General features: G+C 39.0%; 1 protein-coding gene across 1 annotated transcript in view; it reads left to right on the top strand.

The window, feature by feature from the left end:
* ST6GALNAC3 (ST6 N-acetylgalactosaminide alpha-2,6-sialyltransferase 3) overlaps window positions 1–12,449 on the top strand; it is a 237,898-nt gene that overhangs the window by 1,660 nt on the left and 223,789 nt on the right. The gene's annotated exons all lie outside the window — the stretch shown is intronic.

The following is a 12,449-nucleotide window of genomic DNA, read 5'->3' as shown; positions in this document are numbered from 1 at the left end:
TTTTACTACACTTCATCTGACATAGAATAATCCTTGTAACACGTTCTGAGGAGGCTGCTGTAAAGATCTTTTAAAAGAAAGGAAAAAATATGCTCTCAAAGGGACCGGCACTTCTAAGAGAATGAAAGGCCAATGAATAGTTGGTTAGTATTTCTGCCTCCTTTTTGGTCTACCTTTCCTGAGAGATTTTACAAACTCATTTTGTTAGAATATAGTTATCAGCACTGTGAAACACAGAATACCCGTAGCTTGTTAAAAGAAACACAGAATACCCGTAGCTTGTTAAAGATGTGGTGGTATAGTGCAAAAGCTGTCAATAATAGGGCATAGTTTGCATTTTGCAAGACTTCTTAAATCATGAAATGAAGTGAAAAGTTACATTTTTGATTCAATGCAGGCCTAGGCATGACTTAAACACTAATTTGCATGATTAGCCAGGGAAACAGATGTATCATGTGAGAGCATACTGGATGCAGAGAACTTGTAACTGAGAAAAGAATATTGCTGCATGAAAACATCTAGAGACAGCCAACACTGTGCAGAAAGCATTGTATTTGCCAACAAAGTCAAGTATCAAAATAAGAATTACATATAGCATATATATATTTGTAGGCTGATCTTTGATTTTTATAGTATAATGGATATTTTTGGATCTGTAGAGATCAGGGGCTTGGACTCCCCCTTAGTTTCACTGTAAGGTTCCAGTTTGAAGTTGCCAGTAGAAACAAATGATCTAGCGTGCTGTGCCCTGCATCTGGCAGGGAGGCGTACTCCTTATGAGGCTTTGGCAAGGGGCATCTGCAAAAGGTGGTCAGCGTTAGAAGTCCATTTTATGTACTGCCAAGCAACTCATTCAGAAACTGATTGAAACAGGCTGCTCCATGGCCTGAAGCAATGACAGGAGAGCACTGTTGTGGGGGAACAGTGCAATTATTTGTTTTTCCAGGGTCTTGCCTGCATTGATAGCCTTAGTATTTGAGTGTTTCCCAAACATTAAGTGACTTGTATGCAGTACACACTGCTTTGCCAGCTGGAGCCAACAATAAAAGCCTCTATGGGAAGTGCTTGGAGGAGAAGAGCACTGTCCAAGCTTTCCTGATGCACGTGGGTGACCTTTACACACATGTGAAATGTGAAGGGGAGCAGAGTGGGAGGTACTGATCTCTTGTTTCTACTGACCAGTGATAGGACTCAAGGAAATGCCACAGAGCTTTGCCAGGGGACTGTCAGGCTAGGTGTTAGGAAAAGGCTGTTCCACAGAAGGGTGGTCGGGCACTGGAACAGGCTCCCTGGGGAAGTCGAGCCTTACACAGTTCATGAAGTGTTTGGTCAGCACTCTCAGACATATGGTCTGGTTTTTGGGTGGTCCTGTGCAGAGCCAGGAGTTGGACTTGATCCTCGTGGGTCCCTTCCAACTCAGGGTAGTACATGGTTCTGTTTTATCTTAGCTTTTCCGGGTAAAGCACATCTTCAAAGCTTATAGAAATATGTAACCACCTTAATATGCACAAAGAAGCATAATAGATTTGAAAATGGACTGAATTTTGATTTTTTCTGTTCATTTGCTTATTCCAATGCAATTCTTGCTCTTTACTTTCCAGTAATGTTTTGCATGATGACGAGTGAACATCACTGCCGCTAATTCGCTGCATGAGATTTATCTGTCTGTATTCCTACTAAAGTTTAGGTGATATTGAACTAGTTATCCCAATATTTAGTCATATGAGTTTGTAGACTCACTTATGCAAATATTTATGCTCTGGTACACTTCAGACAAATAATGTGTTAAGATTTGTATAGTGAAGACCCTTGGAAGGTAAATATATGTTACAGAAGAGATGTTGTTTAATGGCAAGACTGAGAAAGTAGTTAGGATGATTTATTGTGAAATCCTGAGCTGCCTGGGAAAAAGAGAACTGATGAATAGTGACACCTAGGAGCCAGCGTTGCTTTGATTTGAAACAGAGAGACTTCAGTATTAAAGAGAATGCTGCTAAGCTATGGGTGTACACCCCTGTGGAATACAGTGCAGCTGTTTGTAATCCTGGATATGAAGTACTCTATAAATTGCTTTAGTGATGAATGGCCTTAAGTTAAAAAAGAAAGTATGAAGGTAAATGTCAAATCAAACTGGCAGTGGCTTGTATAGACGAGCATTGGAACAGGCTGCCCAGGTCAGTGGTAGAGTCTCCATCATTTGATTAGAGGAATAGAAGTGCTATAAAGGTAGAGGCAGGCATCCTTCCAAAGGAGGGAAAAAAAAAAAAACTCTTAGGGAAGTGAGTGACAGAACTTGGGTGGTAAATTGAGGGGAGAATGAATTATTTCCAGAATTCTATGATTAGATATATAAGCATATGTTGCTATTTATTCTCTTCCTGTAGGGAGTATGCTGTAAATAGTTATCCAGCATGCCTCATGAAGGTGTTTTCTTTTTTCTTGTTGGCTCTCCACTACTTCCTCCCTAGATTGCAAGGGTCATTTGTGCTGGATGGGAACTGAGAGCTTCAGAGCAATTGCCTGGAGGTTGTCTTTGGCAAGTGATGATAAAACACAGCTCACAAATCTAAAAACACTCATCAAAGTCTGTTTCCGATCTGTTCCCTAAAAGGGCAGGAATCATCAACTAATTTCCAGTTTCCCTCAGCAGAGTGTGTGAAGGAAGTCAGCAGGGGAAACAGACAAAGTATTCCTCTCAAAGCTTTTTGGGGAAGATGACAAAAAAAATTAATTTCTAAGAACAGCAATTCCAGGGAAGTAATGAACTGTTTTCCAAGGGGTTATCTATGCATACATTATGACCTGCTGTCACACCAGGAATGAGAGTGATAGTGGGGACAGGGCTCTGGCTCCATGTTTGATGTTACTGATACTTGCTCTGTGACATGTGATACCTGTCTGTGCTGTATTTTATCTCCTCTTGAGACTGATTCCGAAGTAAGACAATGCAAACTGGGGTGATCCTGCTCATCCTGGTGTGGCCCAGTTTCTCCTTTGTGGTCTAGCTATATGGCATAACCTGGTCCATACCATTAAACCTCTTGTAACCCTTTTTTATTGGGTTGGGCCACAGGTAACATAGGAATGCAGATGCAATGTCTGATTTAATTATTGTCATTCTCTAGTTTTGTATAATGGCTTCTAAATATGTTGCATATAATGTTTGGATAAATCAGGCTGAGTTCCAGTCTGTGCTATTGGAAAGCTGCATTTGAGACTAGGTTGGAAAGGAGAGCAGCGAGGTTACAAAGGGCAAGTTAGAAAGCTCTGACTCAGAAAAGTAATTCAGTCTTCTCACCTGGGGAGCCTCGGTTAGGTACCAGCTATGAATTGCACTGTTGTCATTCTGAACGGTATTTAAATCTGCAGTGAGCTGTTATACCCAACCAAACACCATGAAGGGGAAGAGAGGTCAGTGTATTTGCATGGGTGCCTCTTAAGTTTGTTCGCTTTAGAACTGTAGTTTCTCTGAATACTGCCACGTGCATGCTCCTCTAAAAAAGTCTTTAGTGGGAATTGGAGGGTACGATACTAACAAGCTTATTCTCCAATGTTATTTTATGTTTCATTGCACTTTGCTGAAATTTTGACAAAATATACGACTTTTTCCATGGCAGTGGTTTGCCTTTGAATCCAAAAGAGGAATTTCTTTAGTCAGTGGCTAAATGAATTTAGGTTAGAGCACTCTGTCTAAAAGCACAGCACAACCCAGTCACAGTCTTCCCTGGAAATTATTGTTTCATTCGTTGTTTAATTGTAAATATTTTTTTCATGCTCTGCTATTGCTGGAGTGCTAGCTGACTACACATTCTGTGGTACTTTCAGTGAGGTCTCTTCTCACGCTTTCCAATGCAAAATCTGTTCAGTATTTCTTACTTAATCAGTTATCTAAGCCATGAGAGTCTGTCAGACATACTGTAAAATGATTTTGAAAGCCAATGTGATGAAAAAGACATGTCAGAAAATAAGCTAAGAATGAACAAAGTGTTTTTTAAATGTACTGATGCATAAGAATGCGTGCTCACATGTACACACACTGGTGGCTAACCGTTACAAGTAAGCTCAACTCTTTTGGAACTTGCTCCAGTTCTTGATTTCAGTGTCCGTATAGGAATATCTGATGTGAAATTTGCCAGTTCATGGTGAGCCCTTCTAGCTTGTAAATACATTTATATTTAGAATTACACAATCATAAATGGAAAATCTCAAAACCTTTCTCATTAAGAAAAGGGAACAAAAGATTTATAATATCTTTTTTTTTCCCCCCATAGTTCTCTTACTGTCTGCAGAACAACACTTGGTCGTGGTGTTGTGTAAATGCGGGTGTTGGGCTTACAGAGCCATGTTTAATGTATCTGCCACATACTGTGTTGCACCACATAGCCATAGCAGCCTGTTCAGTCTGTGGTCAGGAGTCTCTGCACTGTGCCCCCGAGTAGTACAAAAACCTATTACAGTGCTATTTTTTATTTTCCAGTTATTTTTCTGGTTCTTTTCAGCTGACAGATGGGATTTTAACTGTGAGTGTTATGGCTTGTTTCTTGTTTTCTTAAAATCTATACACTAGCATTTTCTGCTGTGTGATGTTGAGTCCTTGCGCAGATGAACATCTTGGTTGTATTGCTGTGATCCTACTGTTAGCTTAACAGTAAAATGTGCTCTGCTTATTTTCAAAAGCAAACAAGGAGATAACAATATTATCTGACAGTGGTGGCTGATATTCTCAGTTCTAATAGATTTAAGTGAAACTTAGGCCAGCATAATTTTTTTCTTTGTAGTTTGCATCGTCCCTGTGGTTTAACTATCATGCCAGCATTTATCTTGGATGGGTGACTGCTTCCTTCTCTTGCATAATGCTGATAAAGTCTTTGTAGTTATTATATCATATTCCCTGACATCTTCATGCCTATTTTACATACAATTTTCTATCCGTCTGCAAAGGTCATATCTTGGCCCTTATCTGTGCATTAAATATATTTTGCTGGCTTGCACTGTGCATTTCTCTTACATACAGAATGCTGCCTGTTGAATTATTGTGAAACTCCTTTATACATCCCTCTTATGTCGCTCAGATGTCCCTGTACTCAGAACACTTTCCATTATTGTGGTTCTCTGCATAACTCCCATGAGTGCTACTTCGCATGTAGGTTTACCTCCTCTGCATTATATTTGCAGTTTTGCATTGCATTTTGCACTGTTGTATTTTTGTCTTAATTTTTTTTTCCCTTAGAGTTTGTCATATTTGATAAATTAAATATCTGCTCTATTTATGCTATTTACTTGGAATGTGAGCTTTAAGCTTTGCATATTTCTTGATTAAACTTATGTGATTACTCTAATAATTCATGACATCTTAAGCAAACCTAAACAATCACTGCCCTGTCCTCATAGCCTTTACTCTGTGTTCTACCTTCCCCTTACACATGCACACACGTGCACTGTTTCCCTTGGTAGGGATATCATTTATGCAGTTAGGTGCAAGCTCCTGGAGTTCATTTAGTGATAATTTAATCCAGAAGAATGAAGGATTTGAGACTAGGTCAAGATGTAGCAGAGTTGCAGTTTGACTGTCCCTGTACAAAGAGGTAATGAAGTTGGTTCATCTTGTATGTTTGGGTAGGCAGTTCTGTGCAGTTTGCCACTGCACTCTGTGAATGGAGAGAGCTATTTACTGTAAATACAACTTCGGAGTGAAAGCAAATTTTTCTTTTCTCTTTTTTTTTTTTTTTTCCCCTAAAATGGATTGTGCTGCTGTCCTGTTCAAGTGCGCTGAACATGAGACGTGGTGCAACTGCTCTTTCTTGCATCTTCTCTGTCTGCAGTTCTGTGCCCTTTACGTGGCCCTCTAAGGGCTTTCTAGCATCTCTTTGGTGTTCACAGGCCTGGATCAGAACTCTAATCGATACCTACTGCTCTCTGGGTGAAGTGGCAGCTCTTCAGGGGTCATCTCATCCTAGGGTGTGCTTAGATCCCAGAGCAGGTGATGACTAGCTTAATGATGTTGCAGATGAAAAGGATGAGCAGTGCAGTGTTTCTCTTTCACCATTTGTCTTTGCAGTTCTTGGTGTAACGACAAGTAGGGATGACTTGGATCAATAGGAGGCTTTCCCTGATGCTCTTTACTTATAAAAATTTCCTTTTTTTTTTTTTTTTTTTTTTAATTTTTAAGAAAAGTAAATGGTTTGGTTTATAACTAATTGTTGGTAGCAGTATGTGCAAGAAACAGGAAAGGAAGATCCTATTATTCCTGGGTATGAACGATAATCCCAAAGAAGAACATGGCATGGGATGGAGAGTCTGAGACTAAAGTAGAATAATCTCTTAATGAGGGCATTTGCTGTGGAAGGCTCTCCTGAAGATAATCTAACTAAGAGGTTTTTGTAGTAACCAATACTGTCAACCTTAGACTTGGTAGAAGAACTGGTCCTTATACAAAGCATATTGCAGGTCTGGGAAAGTACTTGCCACCTTTGCTTGAATCACTTCAGGTGCTGTGCAGGTTTGCACCTCAAGCAGCCCTGCTTTTCAGCCATGCCTTGAATAATCTGTTTGGGATAGAAGAAGGTTAAATAACTTTATTATGACAGAATTATGTTCTAGCAATACTAACAAAAAGATTCATTATTCCTATGTCACTTACCTCACTATAAATGCATGCACTTGTTGTGGAATGGATGACTGCCTGATGCAGCTTACTTTTTCTTGCCGTTTGTAGATCTGACACTTGGCTGTGCTTTTGGACTCAAATGTTCCAGTACAGCCACTGTACCATTAAACAAGAGCTGAAAGAGCCAAAATGAACCTGAGCTCCAGTTGGTCTTTTATGCTGGATGTGATGAAATCATAATCGGCTACTAATTAGTGTCCTCTGTTCCCAAATGCTTTGAACAGATCCTGACTTCTGTAAGAAGTTGCTTCACATTACAGGGTGTGCTTAGCAGCTCGTTCTCCTGAGCAGTACTTGGTGTTTGTTCTTGGTGTATCACATAGCGTTTACTTGCATTTCAGTCTCAGATAGGAAGCTTTCTGACTAATCCTGAAATGGATGAATTTACGCTCTTCCTGTAAACAGCTTTGTTTTGTTTGAGAATATTTTCCAGAGATTCTCACACATTATTGAAAACTCTTGCATGATTTTCGAAGCAAACTGCAAATATGTGCTAAACACTTGAGCAAATACCTCCTGGAAAATGAAAATAATGAATGCAGAAAAGATTTAAAGCTTAAAATCTCCATCTGTGTTGTGATGAGATCTGGGTGTTAACAACCTTCCCTTTCATTCTGCTCTCTCAGGTTCTTTCTCTCAGGCTTGCGGAGTCCTGAGCTAGTCTTGTTTTGCCTCTTGAAAGTTGCTTCACTTTTTTTTTTTTTTTTTTTTTTTTTTTTTTTTTTTTTGTGAACTTTAGCATGCAGACAGTGAAGCAGAAATGTTTTGTAGATTATTACTTGCTTTCCAGCTGAAATAATTCCCTCTGAGGATCCATCTCCCCTTGCTTTAACAAAATTACTATTTTTATCAGTTATTTACCTGCCTATGTTACTGCAATGCTACCTGGGCGATCTACAGTACTATTTTAGCTTGCCTGTGGTCAGTTATCCTTGATGCTGCTTTGAGCTGGTTTGTGGAGAAAAGCATGGGGGAAGGAGAGCAGAAGAGGCAGGAGGGGTCCTGCATCTCTGCCTCTGCAGCAGTTCCCAATGAGACACAAAATAACATGATGTAATTCTAAAGGCTTTGTTCAAAGCAAAGCAGGGACAACATCTGAAATGCATTCAAAGCTGAATTCTCCTGCCCCTCAAGTGAACTTACTTTGTGTAACGGTGTTTCTTTTGACTGAGGGTAAGAAAAGCTTCAAGCAATGCTAATGATGGCCACCTTCAGAAACACAGCTAGAAAGAAACTGGGCACATTGTAGAAATGTAAATTTCACTGAAATCTCAAGCGGGTTTAAGATACTGCTTTGAAAATTCTTGGATAAGCTGTTTGGGCTTATTCTCTGAAGGCTATGTTAAAATGAATTTCACTGAAGAAAAACGGTTGCTATTTCTATTTGTAAAAACAGAATTAGACACAAATCTGTCAGCTTTTTACCTGCAGACCTAACCGGATATCAGTCTATTTCACTAGGATGTTAGTCAGTGTCCTGGTACCTTTACCAAAGAGTACAAGGTAAATTAAATGTTAATTTTCAAAGCTAATTGATCAGGCAGATGATATGATAGAAATGACCAAAAAAGCTGTCCTTCTGAACCAGTTGTTTTTCAGTTGTTCATGACCTCACCTACAAGTCCTGCCTGTATTTTCCTTCTCATGGAAGGAAAATACAAAAAAAATTTTTTTTTTTTTTTTTTTCCCAGGGAGAACAAATATTGTCCTGGGCAAAAAGGCCAGTGGATCTTGCACTATATTTGGCCAATTATCCCATGACATTGACTTTCTGGAATGGCACTTTAGGATAGGGTTAGCCTAATATAATCAGATTTCAACCTCTCTTCTCAGCTCCAAAGTTATGTACCTGTGCTTTAGGAGTTTTCTGTTTAAATTATGACTATTTATGCTCAACTTATTCCCCCCTTGGTGTACATACAACATCACTTTCATTTTTGTTGCAGGAGAATTAGGGTGTTATGTGATCTCCAAACATTAATGGGTAAACTATCAATAACAGGGACAGACAGAAATGATACGCTGATGATAATCTTGAAAACTACGAGGATGGGAAAGCTCTCTAATTGCGCAGTAACACTAAAAATCTGCATTATGGTCCCTTTAATGCATCTCACTCAGATGTTCTCAAATGGTTTCAGCTCCAAGTTTCAATTTCTTTGCTATAGGAAAGTAGGCTGCGATTACAGGGCAGTGTTAGTATGCATGTACTGAAATTGCTGAGCATGTTTTTACAGGTGTCTTTAAATTGAAATGAGAGAGGTTAATATCCAGTGTAATATTAGGCATTTGATCAGCAGGAGGGATGAGAATTATCAAGGTTGTAAATGATTGCAACTGAAGATGTGGTAAATTTCTCATGGAGCCATACGATTTACTTCCAGTGAAAACTTTACCAGTTTTAGCAAGGATAATTCAACATGCATTTTACACCAAAGACTGGTGAATCAATAAAGTTCTCTCAGTGGCTTCAGAATGATGAATGGTAGGATTAAATTGCTTTAAAAATTAGTGTTTAAAAATAGGCCACCCTATCTTTGTGTTTAATCGCTATAATGGATGTGTGCATCTTCCATTTTCAGTCTGGAAAACTGTTAACAAAAGAGCTAATGCTCTCTTGAAAATTCTAAAAGACTTAACAAATCATCAGCATCATCAGAAGTCATAAATCACCCAAATTAACTAAGATACCATTTTTACAGCGGTATGGGGACCATTGTTTGGACTTCATGTGAACCACTGAAAGGGCTTACTCTAAAACTCCTTGTTTGCTAAGGTATTGGGATTCTTAAACACTTTAACACTTTCTTTTTCAAAGTTAGCGTAAAAATGGCATACATTCTTTCTGTAGCTTTTCTTGGAGAAAGTCATCTTAATATATCCTTAGGTTGCATCATAGTAAATGGTGTTTGTGGACCCAGCAGTTGGTATTAATTTGGTTAGGGTTTGTCACAGGCCAGCATCTTGCTTTCTTTGCTGTTACCTAGAAGTAACCACTTTCACATGAGCTGCTCATTTGTGGGGAGTGGTGTCACAAACAGTCTTGTAAGATAGAAGACTTTATGGGCAACCCCACTGAATGCCACTGTAATAGCAGGAGATGTAATCTATCTGATTTCTCGATATTACCATAAAAATATTAAATAACAAACCTAAGATTTCAAAAGTTTAAAGTGCCAAGCTGACTATCTCTGCAGTCTTGACTTAGTCAAATTTTGTGCTAAGCATCATACATAACTTTAAATCAAATGATCACAACCTATTTTCAGTTTTAATGCTCACAACCTGTTTATGGGCATAGGTTGGCCAGATGCACGTAGAGAGCAGCTATTTCATTGTTGGCTCCTCCCTGTCCAAATGTGGCTACCCTCTGCCACATGTTGCTTCACGACAATGAACGGGTTGTCCTGTAGACAGGATGCCTAATTTCCTAATTAGATTCTCTAACTGGACACTCTCACCCAGTGTAATATCCACATTAAACAGCAGGTACATATTGATTGCTGTTGTGTAGGAAAGAAGTTGTCTGGAAAAAAAATCAGTGTCCATTTATGTTGGTGTCTGATATAGGGTGTTTGGGATTTTTTTCCCTAAAGTGTTAGCGTTATGTGCTGATAAATCTGCTCAGAACAGAACTCCTGTTACCTTCAACTGCAGCTGCAAGCACCCACTGCATTTGTGAATAATACCTTATGGTGTCAAACTGGGAACCCAGAAAAGGAGGGACAAGCATATTTGTTCCTAGCTATTCCTTCAGAAGGCACTGCAGAGGATTTGTTAGACACAAGTACAGAATCCACTTCTTCACAGCTGCTTTCAAAGACTTCTCATCAGAAAACGGATGCGGGTTTTCTTTATGACCTCTTTCTCATTCACTGTATAACTTTTAATTTTTCCAGTAAGTGAGGCAGTTATCCTGTAGGAAATAGCATTTCTGTGTGATGCTGATTCTCATCTTTTTCAAGTCCTTCTTTTGAACTACAAAAAGGAAGAAAAATGGGGGAAGAAAAAACCAACTTCCTTTGGGGAAAGAATAGTGTGATCATATTAATTCTGGGACACATACACAAGCTGAATTTAAGTTGCACATACAAACTGAATTCTTTTATTTCTTTATTCTTGCGTTTGATGGTACAACTTGAACAGTGCTTTTAACAGTATCATTTGTTTGTAAATCAGTTTTTGTTTGTAATCTTAAATCCTCAAACTCAGGGCTGCTGATTATTTTAATAAAGGCAATATACAAAGATCTCTAACTCATTAGCCACCTCAAATCCCCTAATAACTGCATCTTTTTATCTTTTAGCTCACTGTTACACAGCAGTGTAGAAAACTGTTAGAGGGAAGCTTGCTGGTAATACACCGGTAACACTGTCTCTGTTAATTAAAAGGATTGTGTTAAATATATTTTTATGAAAAGTCTGGTACAATAGCTACCAGATGTTACAAAAGACATAAAAGCTTTTGCCTTGAGAATGTATGTTTATAGTTTGAGATGGACTCTACAAGGTACAGCAGGGTTTTGCCACTGGCAGTTTTCATGGATGACAGTGGTTTTAATGAACAGGTAGACATCTTGTTCTCTTCAGATCCAGCAGAATAAACTCTGACCTTAGGATACAGCATGATGCCTAGTGCCTCTAAAGGCTTCAAGAATAGTGTGAATTTAATAGGGGACTAGAATATCAATTTGTTTGGGTTCAGGGGAGGAAAGCTCATGATCCAAGATCTGTAAGAAGCTTTTACTGCTTGTGTTTCTTGAGTTGTGGCTAAGTAAGATTTTAAATTTTTCAGGAATGGAATTTCTTTGAGATAATTTTAATGGAAGATGTTGGATTTCATTATAATAATTTGATTGCTGTCATAACTCAGAAATCAGGTACATAATGAGGTTTAAAAATGGAAATATGTGGGTTCTAGTGAGTTTCTGACCTTCTCCGTAAATCTTTTCATATGATGCCTATGTTAAGCAAGAAAATGTTGCTTAGTTTTCCTGTATATAAATCATATTTCTGCATCCTGTTTGAACATTGGAGCCATAACTTAAAAAAAAAAAATAACTCCAAGCCACTCTACATATGCAAAACGCTTTTTGTTGGTTCCTAAAATGACTGTCACTGTGTTAGTGACCATTTATAGCATGCTGAAATAATTCTAGTTCAACAAGACCATGAGTTAAACACAGTGCTAGTTTATATCCTGTGGGAGCTTTGGTAGAATAGGTGGAGATGATACACTGTTGCAGGGTTGGACCTTTATTGCATCTGTCTATTTTCTGTTGAAAGTTTGTAACCATAGAGAGCTACAAAACCTAAGACTGAGACTAGAAAATATCCTTTTGATTGCTTTTGTCTTGCTGTTGTGCTGTTTTTAGAAATAGAAACTTCTTTCTGTAGAGAGAAAATTCTGGACTACGGCACAAATCTGGCTTCAGGATCTTATTTTTTTTTTCTGGACCCAGGCCCTGAGCAGCCTCTGTCCTGCACTCTGTTCTGGCTGTCATGCTGCCCTGTTTCTGAAGATGTGAGGCAGACAACGGTGGCATGCTCCTTTCTCTGGCTTTCTGTGCACGGCAGAGCATGTTGTGCAGTGGCTGCTGCTGTCTCTCCTCAGTCCTACTGCTGTCAGCCAGAGCAGGGGAAGACCTCCTGAAGTCCTCAGAGGATGCTGCTGCTGGGCTCTCCGCTGAACTTACAATAACATTGTATGAGATGCTGGGTAGGCAAAGTGAGTGGTGGGCGCTCTTTTCCCCATTTTCCTCCTATCCAGGCAGTGAATGAAG

This window comes from Anas platyrhynchos, chromosome 8, assembly GCF_047663525.1.
Source record: "Anas platyrhynchos isolate ZD024472 breed Pekin duck chromosome 8, IASCAAS_PekinDuck_T2T, whole genome shotgun sequence".
Lineage (NCBI taxonomy): Eukaryota > Metazoa > Chordata > Aves > Anseriformes > Anatidae > Anas > Anas platyrhynchos.
This window is presented reverse-complemented; position numbering and strand designations above follow the sequence as displayed.